Source organism: Vipera berus (assembly GCF_964194415.1).
Source record: "Vipera berus genome assembly, chromosome: 1".
Lineage (NCBI taxonomy): Eukaryota > Metazoa > Chordata > Lepidosauria > Squamata > Viperidae > Vipera > Vipera berus.
The window spans coordinates 110556234-110579020 of NC_138202.1; the positions used below are offsets into that span (position 1 = coordinate 110556234).

Genomic DNA, 22787 nt, shown 5'->3' on the forward strand with positions numbered 1-22787 from the left:
AATTTGCAGATGAAACTAAACTGGCAGGAATAGCCAATACCCTAGATGATATGCTTAAGATCCTATGGATCTTGACAAACTTGAACACTGGGCCCTATCTAACAAAATGAAATTCAATGTAGAGAAAAGTAAAGTCTTACACTTAGGCAAGAAAAACCAAAAGTACACATATAGTTCAGGTGAAACAAGGCTTAATAGCAGTTAACTGTGAGAGGGATCTTGGAGTCTTAGTGGACAATCAATTAAATGTGAGTCAACAGTGCGTGGTGGCAGCCAAAAAAGGCAATGCAAGCCTAAGTTGAATTAACAGAGGGATTCAACTAAGATTGCATGAAGTACTAATACCACTCTATAAATCCTTAGGAAGACCACATCTAGAATACTGCAACCAGTTTTGGTTTACCCCACTATAAAAAAAGATGTTGAGACTTTAGAAAAAGTGCAGAGAAGAGCAACAAAGATGATTAGGGAACTGGAGGCTAAAACATATGAAGAACTGGGTATGGCTAGTCTAGTGAAGAGAAGGACCAGGGGAGACATAATAGCAGTGTTCCAATATTTGAAGGGCTGTCACAGAGAGGAGGGGATCAACCTACTTTCCAAAGCACCTGAAGACCAGACAAGGAATAACAGGTGGAAACTGGTTAAGGAGAGATTCAAGCTAGAAATAAGGAGAAATTTTCTGACAGTGAGAACAATCAACCAGTGGAATAGATTATCTTCAGAGGTTGTAGGAGCTTCATCAGTGGAAGTTTTCAAGAAGAGACTGGACTGCCATCTGTCAGAAATGGTGTAGGGTCTCTGGTTTGGCCAGGGGTGGGTTGGACTAGGTGACCTACAAGGTCCCTTCCAACTCTAATATTCTATTCTATTCTATTCTATTCTATTCTATTCTATTCTATTCTATTCTATTCTATTCTATTCTATTCTATTCTATTCAGCTTCCATTAATGGATTGGCTGCCCTTTACTCCTGTCTGTAACCTTCCATCACTCATATTGTCAACCCAGCTTTAATGCAGGAATGGAACTTGATGAGAAGTTCCAGCAGATTGGAGACAATATCTGGCTCAATTCCCATTGTTCTGTGATGCTGAAAGAAGCAAACAATCATACCAAAAACATGTCTAGTCTCACTGATGAGCAGGAGCACCACAAATCAAAGACAATACTGGATGCATTCAAACTGCTGCTTCTGCTGCTGGGCACTGGGCAAACGTGCAAGAGGCAGATCAGTGTACAAAGAGTTTCAGTTTCAAGCGCTAGTTGTCTTTATCTTTAAACTGTTTTAAAATAATCATTTTTAGCATGACATAGCACCTAGTTTCGGAGCACTAGCATTCTTTGCCTTTAGGGGGAGGGCAAATGCTATTGTTCAGTCATAACTGGAATATAATTATGGTCTTTGTTTTGTTTTTATAGGTAGCTAATTCAGCCCCAGGTAACATTTTGAAACCTGCCTTCAAAATGAATAACAAATTTTCTTGTCCAGACCACAGTGGTTATTTTTTTTTATATTTCTGTGATATCTCCAGATCCCAGCATGTTATACATATCAGTGGAAATGCTGTCTATATATTATGGTATATATATATCTATAACAGCTAGAAATGTCAATAAAGCTATCAGCCCCTAGGAAACTAAGTGTTGGTAGCATTTCTAGAGTTTGTGAGAAAAATAATAATAATAATGTGACAGACCACCATACTATAAAGGCCTCATCTGTACAAAATTTCAGAGCAAAAACATACCAAGCGAGCTGGCATTACAATCGCCTTATTCATATTGCTTTGGTAGACTTATTTTCATATTCCCAATGTAGCCTCCTAAAGACTGATTTAAAAGCATTACAGTTCTTGCCAATTTAATAATATCCTGTGGGTCAGCAAGTGAGGTGTAGTTGCCTTGCCTCACTGCCCCAATTTGTCCAAAAGCACAAGAATTTTCACCTCATTTCTTTCATGGATGGGAACTGGAAGAGAGATATTAAGAAATGCTTGTCACTTATCTGATTTACTTCTTATGCAGGCCAAAAAAGCTTCATAAGTGTTATTAATCAAACTGAAGTAGGCTTGAAAACAAAACACACATTAATAAAAGATCCCTGGAGGGGGAAAAAACCCCACAACTGACAGTTGACTAGAACTGTGACACAGTTCGCTACCCACAAGTGAAATAAGCTTTTCAACAACTGGTAGGCATAGTGAACAGACCTGTTCATCTATTGATCTAGATCTTCCATCAAATGTCAGCAAAAAGAACCTGTTCATTTTTAAGGTACTTGGTAATAAATCACATGGAAGCTATTTTTTCCCCTAAAATAAGTTTCTTACACCATTAGGGAGACCAAATGCAGACAGAGCTTGCAAAAGCATTTGAATATTTAAGTAATACCTAAATAAAACCACATATACTGAAGATAACACTGTGGGAATGGGAGTGATTCATAAGGTTTTTTTTTAAATATATAAGGGATGATGGCAGCCAGGTAAAACTCAGGCTTTTGTTCCAAAATGATTTAATTCCTTTTAGTTAGAATTCAGTTTATAACTCTAAAACTTCCTTTGTACTTAACATCTTTCTCTATCCAACCCCTTTTTTTTTCGCTTCAGCCCTCCCACTGTTATTCCTCTTATTAAACTCTGGTTAACACCTTTTTGACACTTATTATTTCTCAACTTAACTCTTGGACTTCTGTCACTTTTACTTCCTCTCTTCTCTTTAGGTAAAGGTAAAGGTTCCCCAGCACATGCCTGCTAGTCGTTTCTGACTCTAGGGGCCGGTGCTCATCTCCGTTTCAAAGCCAAAGAGCCAGCGCTTGACCGAGGACGACTCCGTGTACATGTGGCCGGCATGACTAGACCCCAAAGGCACATGGAACGCTGTTACCTTCCCACTGTAGTGGTCCCTATTTTTCTACTTGCATTTTTAGGTGCTTTCGAACTGCTAGGTTGGCAGGAGCTGGGACAAGTAACAGGTGCTCACTCTGCTACGCCTCTCCTTTTCCCTAACCACTTCTCTTCTTTCTTCCAATGTCTTTCCTCAAGGATTTGGTCTGAAAACCATGCTCAGAGGAGAGGAGGAGAGGAGAGTATTGCCCCTTCTTCTACCCCTTCTCTGTCTTCACCTTTCTCCCCAGAGCCTCTGGGGAGACTTCCTTCTGTGGAAAAGCAGGACTCTTTCTTTTACAGGCCTCCTTTGTCTCAATCCAGCTCCCCACCCCCAGGCTTCCTTTGGCATCCTTGGTGTTTTCTGAGCTTGGTTGTTTGCAGAGGTTTCATTACCCATCGAGGTAACATCCTCAATACTAGGTAAGCACTAGGTAACAGCAATGATTGTGTGATGAAAGTAACGAGACAACCAAGCTCAGAGAGCCCCAAGCTCCATGATTCAAACCTGAGCTAGATATTCCCTTCTATCGGTAGCTTCTCCTTTTTCTGTATTAACAGGCTCTGCATAACAAATAGGAAAGTGACTTGACTACATCGCTCCCCCTCCCAAGCAAATCTTCTTCTCTCCCAGGTTTCAGAGGCTTTCCATCTGTTGGATTTCTGGCTGCTGAAAGCTTTTCTGCTTTTCTCTCACCTACGCACACCTACAGTTCCAAAAGCAATTTCCCTTCCACAGCTCACCCTTTCGTCCCTCTTCTCTTTAGACTGCCTTCTGAACTTGGAGATGCTTGTGTGAACTTTATGCCTTCTATTTTCCATTTCTTTTTCCTTTCCTTTTTTTTCTTCTTCTCACCAACCATGCCCAATTTGCCATGTTGATGCTCTTGTGGCTAACAGTTCTTCTTTCTAGCCAATAAGGTTAGTACTCAACTATCCCTATTTAGTTCTTCTCATCTCTGCTTCCCTCCTTTCTTAAGAAGATGGGTTTTTTTTTTACATGCTGTAGGTAGGAAATGCACTCTGTGGGTAGCACTAATGGATGACTTAATTAATTAATTAATTAATTAATTAGGGAAGATGACTTTGGTGAGGGGAAGGCAAAGCTACCCTCTCTCAGAGGGATCATTAATTTGCATAATATACCATTTTATAACATTGGGGGAGGCATATCTTTCGTATCACCAAATTCCCAGCCAATAAAGCATTTCCATGTAGTTTACATATGCATCACTCACTTGGCAACAAATATATAAATATTGTGGTCTCAGTGTCTCTGCAGAAAGGAAAGGTTTATGAGGTAGCCAGATTTGTAATAGTTCTCAGCTTTGTAGGTAGAAAGTATCACGTTAGAAGCAATCGCCTAATGTCAAAGCCCAAGCTAAAATTTAGATTTTCTGTCACATATCAGCCAAAATCAAGACTGGCTTTCATTTTCAATACTCAAAGTGGGCAACTGAGATTCAGCCCTATTAACAGACCAGAGGGAGTCTGGAAAGTGTTTCCAAAGTATGTGTGAATGCAGTACTTTAACCACTACGCCATCAGGGTTGCGATGTAAACTAGCCTCCTTATGATGCACCCCAGGAAATGTGACTTTGTCACAGCTAAACAATCTACACATTCTGGCTGTTGGACCTCACAAGGATCTCCCAGCAAGAAGAAGCAGCATGAGTACCGTAAATAAAAACAACAGTTAATGCTGTATTGTGTTACGCCATATGAAATTTAAAAAAATAAGAATTTGTGAATGGCATATTCACTGAGGTTTCTCAAGTATAGGCTTTTCCAACAGGTGTTTAATTATTGACTGTGCTGGCTAGGAATTATGGGAACTGTCCACCCATCCAGAGGTCACCAAATCAGGAGAGGATGCCATAATATTGGCAACAATGCTAAGAACAACAATGGAGATCAGACAAATGCAGTTGAAAAAAGATCTAGCATACATGAAAAGGTATCAGAAAACTCAAAACTTTATTAAAACAGTGATCTTTCTAAGAATAGGCTGGTAACAATAGCAGGAAAACAATATATTTTGGTTCTAGCAAAATATGTATTTTCAAAGCTATTCAGCAAAAAACAATATTCATTATGGCAACAATTTCTTAAAAGCATAAAAGCATTAGCTCTGTGTTTTAGGTTGCTTGCAATTTAGAATTCAGTATAAAGGAGACAACAGAAAGTGAATGGAAATGGAGGCAGGGATAAACAAGTGAAAAATATCTATTTGCTTTTGTTATACATCCTGGACTGAGGCACTGGGCCAAAGATTTCCTAGATCTGAAGAAAAACAACATTTTTTCATCATTCAGGAGCTCGAGAAATACTGACTTTCCTTGTCAACCTTTTTTTTTAACCTCTCTGTTCCTCAACATTTAATTTTGATTGTTCCAGACATGGATGTATATTTTGACAAAATTAAAACACTTTTTTATCATGTTTATAAAAATGGTTGTTGTTGCAAGTTTCTTAGAGTCAACAAATGGGACAAAATATAAGTGTGATAGATGAAAGGAGGGAGGGAATAACACAGAGAAATGAATGCATAAAAATTATTTTAATGGGACAACATATAAGTGTGATAGATGAAAGGAGGGAGGGAATAACACAGAGAAATGAATGCATGAAAATTATTTTAAAACATTTAGAAAAGAAATACATCTTAATAACAATACAGATGGTTTTCACAAAAAAAGGTTCAGTGGTAGATTTAAGATAAGGTTAGATCTGTTTGACTGTGAGGTCAAACTATAATATTAGTTTTCTCACAGCTGGAATTCTCTTCAAATCTCAGAATTAACAGAATCACAGAATCACAGAGTTGGAAGGGCCTTGGAGGTCTTCTAGTCCAATCCCCTGCTCAGGCAGGAAACCCTGTATCATTTCAGACAAATGGCTGTCCAGTCTCTTCTTAAAAACTTCCAGTGTTGGACCATTCACAGCTTCTGGAGGCAGGTTGTTCCACTGGTTAATTGTTCTGTCAGAAAGTTTCTCCTTAGTTCTAGTTTGCTTCTCTCCTTGGTTAGTTTCCATCCGTTGCTTCTTGTCCTGCCTTCAGGTGCTTTGGAGAATAGCTTGAGTCCCTCTTCTGTGTGGCAACCCCTGAGATGTTGGAACACTGCTATCGTGCCACCCCTCCTCCTTCTCTTCATTAAACTAGACATATCCAATTCCAACAACTGTTCTATATATGTTTTAGCCTCCAGTCCTCTGATCATCTTTGTTGCTCTTCTCTGCACTCTTTTCTAGAGTCTCGACATCTTTTTTATACTATGGTGACCAAAACTGGATGCAGTATTCCAAGTGTGGCCTTACTAAGGCATTGTAAAGTGGTATTAACACTTCATGTGATCTTGATTATATCTCCCTGGTAATGCAGCCTAGCACTGTGTTGGCTTTTTTGGCAGCTGCAGCACACTGCTGGCTCATATTTAAGTGATTGTCCATTAGAACTCCGAGATCCCTCTCACAGTTACTACTATTGAGCAAGGTACCACCTATACTATACCTGTGCATTTTTTCCACCATTGAATTTCATTTTGTCAGATAGTACCCAATGTTCAAGTCTGTCAAGATCCTTCTGTATCTTAAGGCTTCTGGAGTGTGGACTATTCCTGCCAGCTTGGTGTCATCTGCAAATTTGATGAGTTCCCCATCTATCCCCTCATCCAAATCATTGATGTAGATGTTGAAGAGCACTGGGCCTAAAACAGATCTTTGGGGTACCCCACTGCATACTTCTCTCCACATAGGCGTAATTCCATTGAGGACTACACATTGAGTGTGGTTGGTCAGCCAGTTATGAATCCATCTGATGGTGATGCTGTCCACATTTTTCTATCTTATCATGTAGTAGGATGTGATCTACTTTATCAAATGCCTTATTGAAGTCTAAGTAAATTATATTCACAGCATTCCTCTGGTACACTAATTTTGTCACTTGGTCAAAGAATGCAATAAGATTTGTCTGGCATGATCTGTTTTTGACAAACCCATGTTGGCTTCCGGTTATGTCTTTGTTTGCCTCTAGGTGTTTGCTGATTCATTACTTGATTATCTTTTCCAGAATCTTTCCAGGTATTGAGGTCAGGCTGATAGGTCTGTAGTTTCCTGGAGCCGTTTCCCCCCCTTTTTTTGAAGACAGGAACTACATCAGCTCTTTTCCAGTCCTCTGGTAGTTCCTCAGTGCTCCAGGATCTTTGAAAGATACAAAGGTCATAACTGTGAAAAATTGCCATAAGATACTTTTTTCAGTGCTGTTGTAACTTTGAATGGTCACTATATGAACTGTTGTAAGTCAAGGAGTACCTGTATAAGATGCTGCATCAGTGGGTTTTTCCATTATGGCTGAACTAAAATTTAAAAATTGGCTGGAGAGCAAGCTGATTATTTGTTTGCTTATAATTCATATTTATAAGACTGGCCAACTTATAACAACTCTAATTGACCTCTGACCTTTTCTATTCAAAATGCCAACAAACACATCAGAATTTGCTCTGTGGAGAAAAGATCTGGATAGCTACAGTTGCAAGAAAAAGTATGTGAACCCTTTGGGATTATGTGGAGTTTTGCATGAATTGGCCATAAAATGCGCTCTAAACATCATGTAAGTCACAACAATAGAAAAACACAGTCTGCTTAAAATAATACTACACAAACATTAGCTGTTGTCATGTTTTAATTGAACATAAGATGGAAACATTCACAGTGCAGGGTGGAAAAAGTATGTGAAACCCTAGCCTAATGACTTCTCCAAGAGCTAATTGGAGCCAGGAGTGAGCCAACCTTGATTCCAATCAGTGTGATGATATTGGATGTGTTGCTGACAGCTCTCCTGCCCTTTAAAAACACACACCTGTTTTGGGTTTACTGGTTTCAAGAAGCACTGTCTGATGTGAACCATGCCTCGCAGAAAAGAGCTCTCAGAAGACCTACGATCAAGAATTGTTGACTTGCATGAAGCTGGAAAGGGTTACAAAAGTATCTCCAAAACCCTTGATGTTCATGTGTCCATGGTAAGGCAGACTGTCTACAAATGGAGAAAGTTTAGCACTGTTGCTACTCTCCCTAGGCGTAGTCGTCCTGTAAAAATGACTGCAAGAGCACAGCGCATAATGCTTAATGAGGTAAAGAAGAATCCTAGAGTGTCAGCTAAAGACCTACAGAAATCTCTGACACATGCTAACATTTTTGTTGACACATCTACAATAAGGAAAACATTAAACAAGAATGGAGTACATGGGAGGACACCATGGAGGAAGCCATTGCTGTCCAAAAAAAATATTGCAGCATGTTTCAAGTTTGCAAAAGAGCACCTGGATGTTCCACAGCACTACTGGCAAAATATACTGTGGACAGATGAAAACCAAAATTGAGTTGTTTGGGAAAAACACACAACACTATGTGTGGAGAAAAAAAGGCACAGCACACCAACATCAAAACCTCATCCCCACTGTAAAACATGGCGGAGGGAGCATCATGGTTTGGGGCTGCTTTGCTGCCTCAGGGCCTGGACGGATTGTTGTCATTGATGGGAAAATGAATTCGAGTTTATCAGGACATTTTGCAGGAAAACGTACGACCATCTATTCGCCAACTGAAGCTCCGCAGAGGATGGGTGATGCAACAGGACAATGACCCAAAGCATACAAGTAATTCAACAAAACAATGGCTTCAACAGAACAGAATACGCCTTCTGGAATGGCCCAGTCAGAGTCCTGACCTCAACCCGATTGAAATGCTGTGGCATGACCTTAAGAGAGCGATTCACACCAGACATCCCAAGAATATTGCTACACTGAAACAGTTTTGTGAAGAGGAGTGGTCCAAAATTTCTCCAGATCATTGTGCAGGTCTGATTTGCAACTACAGGAAACGTTTGGTTGAGGTTATTGCTGCCAAAGGAGGGTCAACCAGTTATTAAGTCCAAAGGTTCACATACTTTTTCCACCCTGCACTGTGAATGTTTCCATCTTATGTTCAATTAAAACATGACAACAGCTAATGTTTGTGTAGTATTATTTTAAGCAGACTGTGTTTTTCTATTGTTGTGACTTACATGACGTTTAGAGCGCATTTTATGGCCAATTCATGCAAAACTCCACATAATCCCAAAGGGTTCATATACTTTTTCTTGCAACTGTATGACTATCCAGAGGGAGGAAAGATTTAATATTGAACAAAAGCAGCTAAAAAGAGCTGATGAATCTTTTAAATAAACACAAGGGGAAGAATTAAGTAATCCTTTCCATATGTAGGATTGTTCCTAAGAATATACGGGCCTAAATCAAATAAACCAGTAATCTGAGCCAATATAAAGCAGCTTAATAGGACCAAAAGATTTTGCTGCACCATTAAAAGGTAAGGTCTCATGAAAGTCTCCTAGCTCAATGTCTCAATGGAGAAGGAAAATACAATATGGAAATAATTGCCATTTCATTCTCCCATGATGTTTTTTCATCTTCACAACGTGAACCAATCGTAATTTTTGGTACTAACTAGATCAAATTCTACTTAGCTTTTCAAGATCAGTCAAGGTTGGCTTGCTGTTGCCACCTTGCAAGCAGCTCTACCGTTGCGAATAGTCCTTATTTAGCAACTACAATTAGTACAAGCGATTCCATTATTAAGCAAAGTAGTCTTTTTTTGGGTGGGGAGTCACATGACCATGACTGTGCTAATTTTGCTTCAACTTTCCTTTTCTTTATAGATTCAGAAGAATATAACTGTGTAGAAGGAAAAGTCTTCATCAGGGTCCAGTCCAAGCTAGGAATAAACAACATGGCAACTGCTTTAGAAAGAAGGTTGTAGTTCATTGAAGAGGAGAGCCAGACAGAAAGATGGCTCTGGAAGAAAAGAGAGAGCACATGTAGTAGGGAGTGGGTTTTTATACCTTCTTGGGCTTTGGTTTGGAGTTGTTCCTGTGGCATGAACTTTGACCTGAGTCTGAGTGTGCCCTTCTGGTATTCTGATGGTAGTGGGTTAATCCTATTATGTCCCAAAGGTCATATTCTGCTTCCCTGGGGCTGGGGCTGATGACTGTTGGATTTTTGGTGTGAGGGATTGTTGATTCTAGGGATCTTTCTTCCTAATCCCAGTTTCCTAACTCCAATGTTTCTGACAAGATTATCACAGCTGCATTTCTGCAGACCTGGTTTCTGTCTGGGGCAGAGAGACTTGGGGTGGTTTCTGCCTTTAAAATCCTTTGGGGAAATATATTGTGCCTTTTTAATATTTCCCAAAATATTTCTTTCTCTGGATTCTTCCCACAACTGCAAAAAACTGGGTAAGCCCAAATACCAGGGAAGGTTTCTGGAATTCTACTCATGAGGAAGACAGGTAAAAGCGCAAATCTCATAGCCCTTTTTCCCCACTCGGCACTGGGATAATTAGCAAGAAGAGAACTGATGTTTGCATGTATATTCATTGGAAAGGAAGGGATTACCAGAGAGTAATCAAGCACACAATGGGGAATATACATCAAAAAATAATGCACTAGCACTGACTGCTTGCCAGATGGGCTTGTAGCTCTCAGTCACAAGCAGTTTAGGAGCCAAACAAAAGTCTTCAGGATGAAACTGACTAGGGGTTTGTCAGTTTCAGATAACAGCAGGAGCTATTGAGGTCACAGAATCGAGTTGTCAGCTCAAAGGGTGGGGGGATGAGTCAGGCACAGACAGGTATGTATCGGTCACAAAAAGTCTTTTTCATCACTCTTGTAACTGCAAACTGTCACTGTCTAAGGCAGTTGCTAAATGAGGACCACTTGTATTTTTTATTAACTTCTCAAGAAAAAAACTATTCTGGTCATTCTTTAAATCACTTTACATGTCTGATTTATGTTGGAAATATCAGAAGAAATTAACCATTTTATTTTCAAGTATCAAATTACCCAGGGGGGGGGCACTATATTTAAACAGACAGTCCAAAATACAATGAGCAAGAATGCCATCTATTCTGGTCTACTTCTACACAGTGTACCAAATGGTCTTTGGAACAATCAGTCTGATGGATATACCAAATTTGATATCTGTTACACTAAAGATATAATTATGCAAATGTGCTTATGTTTTAAGTAGTCTCATGGATTTCAGTGAGTCTTATCTTCTCCATCTGGACTGTATGAACCATCATCACCCAGGCAACAGAAAAGCTTTTCATAGACATAAAACCACCACCTGTAAAATACAGCTGGCAGACTGAACGCTCCTGCATCATTTGGAAAATAATTAAATCTAAAAGTCAGCTGACTAACCAACACGGTACTCAGAATTAAGCAACTTGCTGATAACTGTTCCTCTAAAGCAGGGGTGTCAAACTGTGGGGTGCATCATACGGAGGCCGCACCCACCCCAACTCCGACAATGCAAAAAAATCCACAATAACCAAACCCAAGTGGAACAAGGAGATTTTATAAAGGGATATCACAACAAAATGGCAGAAAAGTTGTATTGCGAATTACGGATAATTTTCACGCTATGTTGTGTCTATCAACCTCTAGCTCAAGACAGGCCCATTCTATTGTTTGGTCTACATATTATGCACATGTAAGAACACAAAACTTATTCTTCTCATAATCTCCTTATCTAACAACTATACCTAACTAAACAGGATGTTAAAGTTCTTTCTACAACAGCTGCAGTAAATAGTTTATAATTGCTTGTGCAGAGAAAAAAGACTTCAAAGAGTTGGACAGCAAGGGACAAAATCTGACCTACAGGACTGCTATATACGTGGAGATTTGATCATATAATGGACTGAACTACCTCAATAATACTAATTCTTGTAAAAGAAAAAGGTGGCGGAACTCACACATGTTATACATGCCTACCCTACAAGGTTCCATCCAAAAAAGGTGCCGGAACTCTGTTCGGAGTGTTCAATGAGAAAAAAAGCCCTGCTAATCAGAATGCCTCGTTTTATTTCATCTACTGAAAAACAAGACAACCTTTATCAGCATGTCCAGCACAGAAGCTGACTGATCAGCTGGAATTAAAATTCCAGTTGCAAGTACTGAATCATTTTCCAGGAAGGAAAAAAAAAGCGCAATGTTTACAACTTCAATTAGGACTACCATCTGTCCATCATGCTCATTTGATGGGACACTGCAATTGCTCTATTTTAGAATATCAAAGCCAAAATCCAAGAAGAAACCAAGGGTTTCATGTAAGAAGCTAATCGTAAACTTGTCATCCTGCTGCCAAGAAAGCTATTTATGGAAATAAGGATGGAAATCTGCTTCAAGAACAGTGATTTGCATTTTGTTCCATAGATTTCTTTTACATAATCATTAGACAATAAAGCCCCACCTTTAAGTATATTCACACCTAAATCAGTTTGTTTAAGTTGAATAAGATGCAACTAGTTGGATTCACACAACATACTAATCTAAGAACAGTCCAACCACATTCTGCTTTACAGCAATGTATGAACACATTCATAGTGTCACACACAAGTTTTCAGCTTCGTCACAAAGGATTCTTCCAGAGACCAAATGTCTATATTTAACTTAAAAATAAATGTGAGCTTCCCATCTCTTGGGATTTTAGCCAAACATTAAAAACAGAAAAGTAGAGTAAAAGAACCAATTCTGTTATAACATGCCAGTATTACTGAAAACTGCTAGGCCTTGTTTACATTGCACTTATATCCATTTTTATGGTTCATAATTCCATCAATTGCTAAACTGCATTTTAACAGATTATTAAGGGAGATAAATTCATCACAAGGAATAGCTACTATCGGATATACTGAATAGCACAGCAGATTTATGGGAAAATCAGGGTTTTTTAATCAGAGACTTGATCAAAATGGATCAAATAAACTTAAAATAAAAAGGGAAACCTGACAAGCCTTTAATCTTCAGTATAACAGTATGCCCTAAAGCAGGAGTGTCAAACTGCCGGCCCACGGGCCAGTTGCATCATACAGAGGCCAAGCCCACCCCTGCTCCGGCAATGCAAAAAAAGTCACGATACATCGTGACAAATCACAGGATGCAGCAAGTTTGACACCCGTGCCCTAAAGCAACTGATAAATCCTAAACCAGTACTTTCCTCAGGCAGACAATAAATGATTTCTTTAGCTGGTCTGGTTTTCTTTGGAACTCTAGTGTAATTACTGTCATTCACTGTTTTCCTATATCTCCCTTCCCCAAGAAACTTTTTATATTAAGATATTTTGCTTCATTAGTTTAACAAGGATATTTATCTTTCACATGTTCATGTGTAATGTTACACGGTTGCCTCTTGTAATTTATGACTGGCACATTTGATTATTTTGTTCTTTCTAGGCTTTGGGCAAGAACAGTACCTGTACCTACTGTGAAATATTTTTCTGGACATTGATAAATGAACCCAAAAGAAAAGGTCTCTGTCTTCTAGCTAAAAAACAGGGCTGAAGACTTTTTTCCTATTCTATTGAATAAACTTCCCTCAGTCACGTGCATCAACTTTAGCTGAATGTAATTCAGTTCTTCCTTTATTGTATATTTTACTATAAATATACAGACCTGGAAATGATAAAACATATGCGATCAGAAAAACAATGTCTTATTTTTAGCATAGTACAGTACAGTGACTTGATCTCAACCTTTTAAGATTTCTCTTATTTATTTTATTTTTTAATTCTATTTATATCCCGCCCTTCTCCGAAGACTCAGGGCGGCTTACAAGCTTAGCAGTAGCCTTCATTCTATGTATATGCCTGCTTGTTAGGGCTTTCACACACACCCCAAGCGGCATTATTACAAAGTCAGCTTATTGCCCCCAACAATCTGGGTCCTCATAAAATTCTGCTCCTCTTAAATAAGGTTGGATTGTTCACCCCATCTTCTGATGGTCAGAAAAGCACTTCGTGATAAGTCCCACTACCATTCTCAGTTACCGGAGATGAAGCTATAAGAAATGAGATGCAGTCATTCCCAGAGTAATCAGTGTGATCCAGTAACCCAATACTCTTTGTAACCCAATGTGAACAAGTCCAGGAGTGAAAGAGTAAACAGATATATTTTATGAGATATAATATTGTCCAGATAACTGCTCTAATAGTGTCCATCAGTAGTAACACTTGCTATTCATCAGTGTACCTATCACCCTTTCCATGAGTATGCTATCAAAAGAAAAGGGACTGCCTCTTGCTGGCTGTATATACCAAGATTATGCATTTTCCAACCCACCTCATCGCAGGAAACCTGCCTTCCCTAATTTCTTGTTTTCCTAATTGGACTCACCTCTTGGCTAACCAACTAAGTTCCTCCCTGATACTCCTTCAGCCAGTCCCTCCCTGCAAAGTCATGTTGTTCAATCAGCTGTACCTTCTGGTGCACCAATCAGAAGAATGAAAATGGTTCTTCAAGAAGACAGAACTTAAGACTCAAGAAAGGACGTTTCTTTCATGAAATAGGAAGAAGTCTTAAGCTCTGTCTACTGTGGTTCTTTATAAACATCATCATTCAAATTATTCAGTTTCGATTTACTTAATTTTTCCCATATCACCCATATTATTAGTATTACCTTTTCTTGCTGTGTTGGAATGTAGTCTGGATTCCCAGGAAGGGGGGGGTGCATTCCAGAGGAAAAAGAGGCAGCAAAGTGATAGTCTGGTTGGGAGAAAGACGGTTAAGATGGCTCCTCCCTAACAATTCTCGGAAGATATCTTTAGTGATGCAAATAGCTGCTTTAGTTTGCCAAGATTTTTGTCTATAGGTGAGAAACAATAAAAGGAGTAAATGCACAGAAGTAAATCCAAGTGTCTTTCTTGGTTCTTGACCTGATCTGGCCTGACACTTGCATTTAGAATAGATAAGAGTGCAAAACAGGTGGGAATTCTGTGTTTAAAAATGGTTTAGATGGATTACAGTAACACAAATATCAGAAGATTAATAATACATTATATGGCATGAAGTCATTGCTGGATCACTATTATCATAATAGCCTACATTAATGGATTACACGGATTATTGAGTGGTGAGGGGCATTCACACTTCAAAGACACCATAAGCAAAATACTTCTCTTCAGAACCAGAATCCCAGAATAGATGGACTCATTTAAATGGGATAATGGTGCTGCTCCAATCATACTAGACTCTGAGCAGTTTACCTAAATTATTCTGTAAATAAGGTAAAATTTACATAATGTTATACTTTCACATGGAGGAACAATTTAAAAACTCCTTTAAATAAACCCCCAACTATAAGAAGGTGCAAAATTTATACCTCAAATTCCTGCTGAAAAACATCCTTTTTTGAACCTAGCAGGATTGGGGCCCTACTGATAAAAACAAGCAGCATAAATTTCTGGAAAAGGCTACACAAATGGTCTTCTATTATTCCTACTCAATGCATTAAATTAGATAAACAATCAAAAGAACAAAATAGTCCCCCAAATCCTATTTCTCCAAGTTTACTTCTTTAGAAATTGAGTTCATGCCCCAAATTATATGATTAGAAATCTGAAAGATTTACAGGGACAGCCTTCAATTTCAACAATAAGAAAGACATCACTACAAATTCTAATAAATAAAATTAGATGTCAACTTAGAAAGGAATATGGGAAGAAGGACACTGTAATTTTAAATGTCTGTGATATTATAAAAGGTTATAAGGGATTGCTGGCTTGGCATTTCTCAATATATTTCAGGATGATAACTATGCCTTCTCTTTTTTAATTTATTTCGCCTATGGACCATTTTACATATCTTGTCAATTTCAAAATGGGAAAAGTCATATATCACAATTCTAAAAGTTAACCATTACCAAATAAATAAACCCTTCTAGAAAGTATTAGTTTCTGTTATGTTTTGGAAGTGTGAAAAGGAAGAAGGGACTTTTTATTATGAAAAAAAGAAGAAATCTAGGTACAAATCCATGCAGCAATGCGAAAAAAAGTACAGATTAATATTATGATTAAACCAGAAATATTCCTACTAGGTTTTTATCAACAAGAAATTAGAAAAGAAATATGGGAAATTAATATTGAATACGCTAACTGTGGCAATATTATTGTTTGCAAAAAAAATTGTAAAAATGATGAAGTGCATAACATGGAAGAATGGATTATTAAATTAATTGAACTTGCAGAAATGGCAAAGCTGCCCAGTTTAGTCAAAGAAAACAACAACACTGTTTTAAAAGACTGGAATCCATATATGAACTTTTTGATGAAAGAAGAGAAAAAATGAATAGATGATTTGGGTGTTAAAAATGAGACAAAGAGCTTGGAGAAAATTTAAGATAATTACTTGATAGAAAGCAGGGCAGAAGGCACAAATGTATGATATTTTTTTTTGTCTTCTTTTTCAGTTTCTTGTTTCTGCATTTCTTATTTTCTCTCTTTGTTCCTATATGCATATTTCAGTGTGTACATTTGTGTTTGTGTGTGTCTGTAAAAATTCCTTTCGCACCTCTATGGGTGGTATATGTCTTCCTCTGCGTCTATGGCGATTCTCAGTCATCCAGGTCATGCTTGTCCCAAAGGTACTTTTTCAAAAGGCAACTGGACTATCCTTGTTTTTTCTGTTGAAGACATTTTACTTCTCATCCAAGAAGTATCTTCAGTTCTGACTGAATGGTGGGGAACAGAAAGATTTATATTTGGGTCCTCTACTAGAGGCTTGGGACTTTGAGGATTCTGCACATATATCTTCTGTTATATTTTTTTTAAAAAAAAATCAATTCCTTGATTTGAACTAAGCCAAAAAAGGTAACTCTTTTTTATCCATTTGTCTCTATAAAGATTTTAAAATCTTTCAGCCTTTGATGCCCTCTTCAATTTTAGTCTGTTTGTTCTTTGCTTTTTTTTAATTGCTATTTGATTTTATCTATGTAATTTAGCCACAGGGCAACTCATACGTAAACCAAATATTTTAACCTCTTATGCTCACAGAAAGCCTCCTAGGGATATTTTGTGGATTTTCTCTACAATTCTAAATTCATCTAATCTTATCTAATCTTTTATTTAATTTAATGGGATTTACAACCAAGTAAAAATACTGGTACATTAGTATTGCAGCCTCCACAGAAACTCCAAATGCTTCTTTTTCCCAGGATAATCCTGGAAATCACTATCTTTAGAAAAACTTGGAGGAAGTACGTCATAAAATCCCCACATGCTTTATATTTTTGGTATAGTTGATCCAAATCCGGATTGATCCAAGTAAATCCTACTACTGACCTTAAGAAGTACATTTTGGTAGCTATACACACCAACAATAAAGTTATCATTCTTGTTAGGCTTCATCTAAGCAGGACTGTGGATTTAAGAATTTCTGATGAATAATATTTACTGAAGAAAATTGGGAAGTCATAACTAAAGTGTTGTGATTAAAGAGTAAGTCCTACAAAATGTGGTTCAACCTTCTTCCATTACTTTATCCTTCCCTGCTTGACATAACCAAATGCTTAACCCCTTCTTTGAGCAGATTGATTTGTTTCCATCTGTATGTATGTATGTATGTGTGTGTGTGTGTGTGTGTATCTATGTGTGTGTGTGTGTGTGTGTGTGTGTGTGTATCCACTTGACAAGAATGACAACTTTATTGTCGGTGTGTATAGCTACAAAAATGTAATTCTTAAGATGAATAGTAGAATTTATTTGATGAATCTGGATTTGGATCAACTATACCCGTGGCGGCGAACCTATGGCACGCGTGCCACAAGTGGCACGCAGAGCCCTCTCTGTGAGCATGCGCGCCATCATCCCAGTCCTAGGCCTTCAGCTGGATTTTATAAAACCTTTTCGCTTCAGGCCTCCGCCGCTGTGTGCAAAAAAAAAAAAGGTTCAATCAAACAATTTCAACTTCTCATGGGGAAAAAAAGATCTCGCAAAGTTGGAATTGATTGATTGAACTTTTTAGTCCCACACAGTCTGCCGTTACCACTCGGTCTCCAAAAGGTTCACCACCACTGAACTATACCAAAAATACAAAGCATGTGGGCTTTGCAGGCTACTTCTGCAGACTGCTGGCTGCCGGCAGTTCGGCAGTTCGAATCTCACTGGCTCGAGGTTGACTCAACCTTCCATCCTTCCGAGGTTAATAAAATGAGGACCCAGATTGTTGGGGGCAATATGCTGACTCTGTCAACTGTTTAGAGAGGACTATAGAGCACTGTGAAGTGGTATATAAATCTAAGTGCTATTGATATTCACATGTTCACCTAAGGGAATTCACTTTACATTGTTAAGCATTAGGGAACACCTATCCAACCTTGACAAATACAAATCATTGGGACCCGACAGATTACATCTGAGAGTTCTGAAGAAGCTGGCAGATGTTATCTCAGAACCAGTGTACCATAGCTTTCATAAATCCTGCAGCACCGGGGAAATACCTGAGGATTGGGAAAGGGCTGATGTGCTTCCCATCTTCAAGAAAGGGGGGAAAAACAGACCCAGGAAACTACAGACCAATCAGTTTAACATCAATACTTGGGAAGATCCTAGAAAAGATAATAAAAAAACAGATCTGTGAACAACTAGAAACAAAGTAAGTCGTAACTAGTAGCCAACACGGGTTTGTTAAAAACAGATCATGCCAAACCAATCTCATCTCATTCTTCGATAAAGTGGTTAAACTAGTAGACCAGTGTAACACAGTGGACTAGTATACTTAAGATTTCAGTAAGGCATTTGACAAGGTAGACCACAACCTACTCCTTGGTAAGCTAGGAAAAAGTGGAATAGACAACACCACCACCAGGTGAATCTGTAGCTGGCTAACAAACCATACTCAACGAGTAGTCCTCAATGGCACTACATCCACATAGAGAGAAGTAAGCAGTGGGGTACCACAAGGTTCCGTTTTAGGCCCAGTACTCTTCAATATCTTCATAAACGACTTAGATGAGGGAACTGAAGGGGAACTCATCAGATTTGCAGATGGCACCAAACTGACAGAAGTAGTCAATACCCCAGAAGACAAACTCAGGATCCAAAAAGATCTTGAACAATGGGCCCTATCCAACAAAATAAGTTTCAATGTGGAGAAAAGCAAAGGCAGGAAAAAACAAAGGTACAAATACATATTGGGTGAGACCTGGCTTAAAAACAGTAACTGTGAGAGGGACCTTGGAGTCCTAGTGGACGATCACATGACTATGAGCCAGCAGTGTGCCACAGCAACCAAAAAAGCTAATACAATCCTGGGTTGTATAAACAGAGGCATAGAATCAAGATCATGCAAAGTATAAACTTTATAAAAACCCTAGTAAAGACTACACCTGGAATACTGCAGCCAATTTTTCTCACCATATCACAAAAAAGATGTAGAGAGTTTGGGAAAAATTCAGAGAAGAGCAACTAAGATGATCAAAGGCCTGGAGACTAAAACATACGAAGAACAGCTATGGGATTTGGGTTTGGCTAGTCTAAAGAAAAGAAGAAACAGGGGAGACATGACAGCAGTGTTTCAGGATCTGAGGGGCTGCCATAAGCCAGGTTGTTTACCAAAGCACGAGAGGGCAGGACGAGAAACAATGATTGGAAACTGACCAAAGAGAGAAGCAACCTGGAACTAAGGAGAAACCTCCTGACAGTGGAACAGCTTGCCCCCAGAAATCGTGGGTGCTCCATCACTGGAGATTTTTAAGAGGAGACTGGACATTCACCTGTCTGAGATGGTGTAGGTTCTCCTCCTTGAGCAGGGGGCTGGACTAGAAGAGCTCCATGGTCCCTTCCAGCTCTATTCTATTCTATTCTATTCTATTCTATTCTATTCTATTCTATTCTTCTATTCTATTCTATTCTTCTATTCTATTCTATTCTATTCTATTCTATTCTATTCTATTCTATTCTATTCTATTCTTCTATTCTATTCTATTCTATTCTATTCTATTCTTCTATTCTATTCTATTCTATTCTATTCTATTCTATTCTATTCTTCTATTCTATTCTATTCTATTCTATTCTATTCTATTCTTCTATTCTATTCTATTCTATTCTATTCTATTCTATTCTATTCTATTATTCTATTCTATTCTATTCTATTCTATTCTATTCTATTCTTCTATTCTATTCTATTCTATTCTATTCTATTCTATTCTATTCTATTCTATTCTATTCTATTCTATTCTATTCTATTCTATTCTATTCTTCTATTCTATTCTATTCTATTCTATTCTATTCTATTCTATTCTATTCTATTCTATTCTATTCTATTCTATTCATATCAAAACAAAATTAGTCAGGTTCATAGTTTTGTAGATCATGTGATCCACCCCTCCCAAATTCTCATTTGGGACAATACTTTTATTAGGAAAGCCTCCCTTAAGTAACAATCAACTCTGCATACTGGTATGTCCATATAGTTAGCCTACCAGCCCGGAATTTCCTAGCACTCTCCCCATTTCAGTATTATTCTAAACCCTAAGGGTTTTTTTTAACCTCAATTAACAATCAGCATTTTGTAGCCAAATTTCAGCAGCATCAATTAGCTGATTCTGCCCACCAAGATAGACAGAAGATAGCTTACAATTGTTTTGGCCAACAGGACCACCTTTACTTACTTCCTCAGGGTAGATGTTCTCCATATTTGATTTTCCATTACATGTTCACTAAAAAAAAATCCTTAATATTGGACTGGATCTTTTCTTCAGTTTTTACTGTCCTCTGTAGTTCTATATGTAGCAATTAACAAAAACAAGCCTTCCCTCAAAACCATCTCCAAATTAAATCCCTGGAACATTGGTGGGGAGCAAACTTTCACAGTGGGATGTGATTGTAATATATGGGCACATGCACACTACTGAACCTACATGTTTACTGTGAGTTTACTGTATTTTGCTGCTTAGTTTCACATTCTACTATATTTATAAGCCAACAGAGGGGCAAAAATTTGGAGAAGTTCATTATCACTAATGCAGAAGGTGATTCTATTAAATCTTCACACAAAATTCCCAAAGAATAGCAGTAAAACTTTGAGTGAGGGGGTCTAGAGCAAAGCTTCCAAAAATAAGGTGAAGTTGGGAGAACAAACACACACTGGACAACAACCTTAAGGCTGAACTAGATCTTCACCACTGGACCATTGACAACTTTCCAGGTCAAGAATAGGGTTCTTGTATTCTAGTGGGCTTTCATTCATCATGGAAATTTTGATGAACTTTTTGGGGAGGGAAGATACAGTGGGGATGGATATTCTTGTTCTACTCACTTTTGCTTTCTACATTAGCCAACAAATTATAACCCTTTGCTATTTAAATGTGGAACAGCACCAATGTTCTTTTAGAGTTACAGTTACACTTATGGATGTCCATGTAATCATTAGGAGTTCAGTTCGATTCAAGAGCATCTTTATTTTACTTTATTTTTTCAGCTAGTAGTTCAAGATGGAAATCGAATTGGTCATTTCACCTCCAGAATTTTATTTCCAGGCCAAAAAAGCCTTCACTACCTTATTTGAAGCAAGGCTAGGAAAAACACTAGCAAGCTGCTCCAGCTTTTTAGTAACTTTGAATGTCTCACAGGACAGATAGACTGGGGAGGAATTTGCCCAGAAGGGACTATAGTTCCCCTGAAGACTTCTGTTGACTGCAAGATTGGGAAAGAATATAATATAAATGTCCTGCTGCTCTCTCAATCTCTTTTGCACATTGCCTCAAGCACCTAATTTGGTAGGTAGGCAATTAAGACTTTAAAAAACAAATGTACATTCTTATACCGGTAACCAGAATTATTTGTCATGATCCTGAATCTCTGTTCTCTTCCCCACCCCCTTTTATTTAATCCACCTTTGCTTCTGCATTCCTCATCTCATCACTCTTAGCCTTGCACTCATGCCTCAAGTCAGATGAAATACAATAAATCTTAGAAATTTGATGACATTTTAGATCATATCTTCATGTAATAGGTTTTCCATGTAAGCCAGGATTTTCAGCTGATCTTTCAAGTGAAAAATCCTTAAGCCAGGCAGTTTTAAAATGTTATTAAAATGAGAAATGTACCACTTCTAGTGCTGAATGTAAAGGAAATAAAATTCATTTTTGTAGTGCAAATAGATCCATCTGTTTTAAGAACTGCAGTACAAAGTAACAGTTACGAACACTAAATATTAATGCTGCCTGATCTGCAGTCCTTGAATAAATAGCCATTCAAGTTAGAATTCCTATATGTGACACAAGCTAATGGGCAATTGATAAGATTATGTTAAATCACTATTTTATATTTTGACCTAATATGTTAAAGTAATTACACTGATAAGCTAGCTAGTTGATTGATGCACACTACATATCTATACAAAGTCAGTTAGTTATTTTCAAAGAATTCACTCCCAGATAACTAGATATCAGTTACAGCTACTGAACAGCTAAATTCTTTTTTTTTGTTTTGCAAGAATTATAATAAATTATTCGGCATCTTTTGTGGCATTGAATTATTAGACTGTATTCCAATACATACATTACACCTCATTCATTCTCCATACCCACCTAAGCCATCTTGCTTGTTGGTCAAATAGGACGAAAGGGACGAGGGAATCTAGAAAAAGTGTCCTAAAGTAGATCTTTGTGATTACAGTGAATTTTATATCTGCATTTCATCCAATCAGAGGAAGCTCTGCTCAGCTTCTACATCATCATCTACCCAATTAAGGCTAAGCCCATCACGTTTAATTGTTCAATCAGTATTGTGTTTCTCATATATATCATGGCTATGTCATCTTTGTTCACATTCCATTTTGTTTTGATGTATTTCATCTTGTTTGGTTCTGCAAGGTTTTAACCAGTTATCTGATTTTCATTACTCCCTTATCAATGTTGGACAAAGTCCCAAACATTATTAAATACTACATGGCATTAAAACCCAAGGATATAAAATGATGTCAGGATAACATGATATTGATTTTAATTTAGTCAGAACTGTCCAGTCAGAATTAAAAAAAATCTCGCTCTCTTCTACCATTCTT

The 22787-nt window shown here is 37.9% G+C and overlaps 3 protein-coding genes across 3 annotated transcripts in view; all 3 read right to left on the bottom strand.

Annotated features, from left to right (window-relative positions):
* TSPAN4 (tetraspanin 4) overlaps positions 1 to 22787 on the bottom strand; it is a gene marked incomplete at its 5' end in the record, with an annotated part of 735824 nt that overhangs the window by 628536 nt on the left and 84501 nt on the right. The window lies entirely within an intron of this gene.
* Positions 1 to 22787, bottom strand: part of CRACR2B (calcium release activated channel regulator 2B) — a 794336-nt gene that overhangs the window by 525318 nt on the left and 246231 nt on the right. The window lies entirely within an intron of this gene.
* PNPLA2 (patatin like domain 2, triacylglycerol lipase) overlaps positions 1 to 22787 on the bottom strand; it is a 365554-nt gene that overhangs the window by 20297 nt on the left and 322470 nt on the right. The gene's annotated exons all lie outside the window — the stretch shown is intronic.